The sequence below is a fragment of the Mustelus asterias genome, chromosome 6 (assembly GCF_964213995.1).
Source record: "Mustelus asterias chromosome 6, sMusAst1.hap1.1, whole genome shotgun sequence".
In the NCBI taxonomy this organism is placed as follows: Eukaryota; Metazoa; Chordata; class Chondrichthyes; order Carcharhiniformes; family Triakidae; genus Mustelus; species Mustelus asterias.
In genome coordinates, this window is record NC_135806.1 from 53,931,612 (window position 1) to 53,932,773 (window position 1,162).

Here is a 1,162-nt window from a genome sequence, read left to right on the forward strand (position 1 = left end):
AATAAATAGATTTTTGATACCTTTTGGCCAATGCCAAAGTAACCACAGCTTGACTTCATCAGGCTCTGAGTTCATTTGCGTAAATGTTTACAACTTGGAAATTTTTGTGTTATGAAATAAATAGAACAAGGAACAAAGAAAATTACAGCGCAGGAACAGGCCCTTCGGCCCTCCAAATGTGTACCGACCACGCTGCCCGTCTGAACTAAAACCCCCTATCCTTCCGGGGACCATATCCCTCTATTCACATCTTATTCATGGATTTGTCCAGATGCCTCTTAAAAGTCACTATCGTATCCGCTTCCACTACTTCTCCTGGCCGCGAGTTCCAGGCACTCACCACTCTCTGTGTAAAAAACTTGCCTCGTACCTTGCCTCTTTTAAACATTGCCCCTCGCACCTTAAACCTATGGCACCTAGTAATTGACTCTTCCACCCTGGGAAAAAGCTTCTGACTATCCACTCTGTCCATACCCCTCATAATCTTGTAGACTTCTATCAGGTCGCCCCTCAACCTCTGTCATTCCAGTGAGAACAAACCAAGTTTCTCCAACCTGTCCTCATAGCCAATGCCCTCCATACCAGGCAACATCCTGGTAAATTTTTTCTGTACCCTCTCCAAAGTCTCCACATCCTTCTGGTAGTGTGGCAACCAGAATTGAACACTATATTCCAAGTGCGGCCTAACTAAGGTTCTATAAAACTGCAACATGACTTGCCAATTTTTAAACTCAGTGCCCTAGCCGATGAAGGCTGAAGTCTTTGACAATGAGAAACTTTGTGAGACTGGTGGTGGAAGAAGAATAGAGATGTGTGAAGTGACATTATTTGGTGAGTTAACTTTTACTTATTGAAACCACTAGGCTATCAATGGCCTCTTTTCTCTGACATGTCAATAAGGTGTGAAATAATTCAAAACTGTGTACATTCAAACTTTTTTTTTGCTATTTTAAAACGGACCTTTGCTGAACTAAACAATGGCTGCTAGAAGTCAGAAGACTCACAGGATTGTCCATCTGTTCTTGAAGCTTCCAACCGTAGTTACAAGAACTAAAGTGTTTAAAGTCTCTAAAGAGACTAAAGTCTCTCATCCCTGCAAAAAGTACTTGCCCAAATCGATTTCCCCTATTCCCCCAAAAAATATGGAAATTAAATGCTTTAC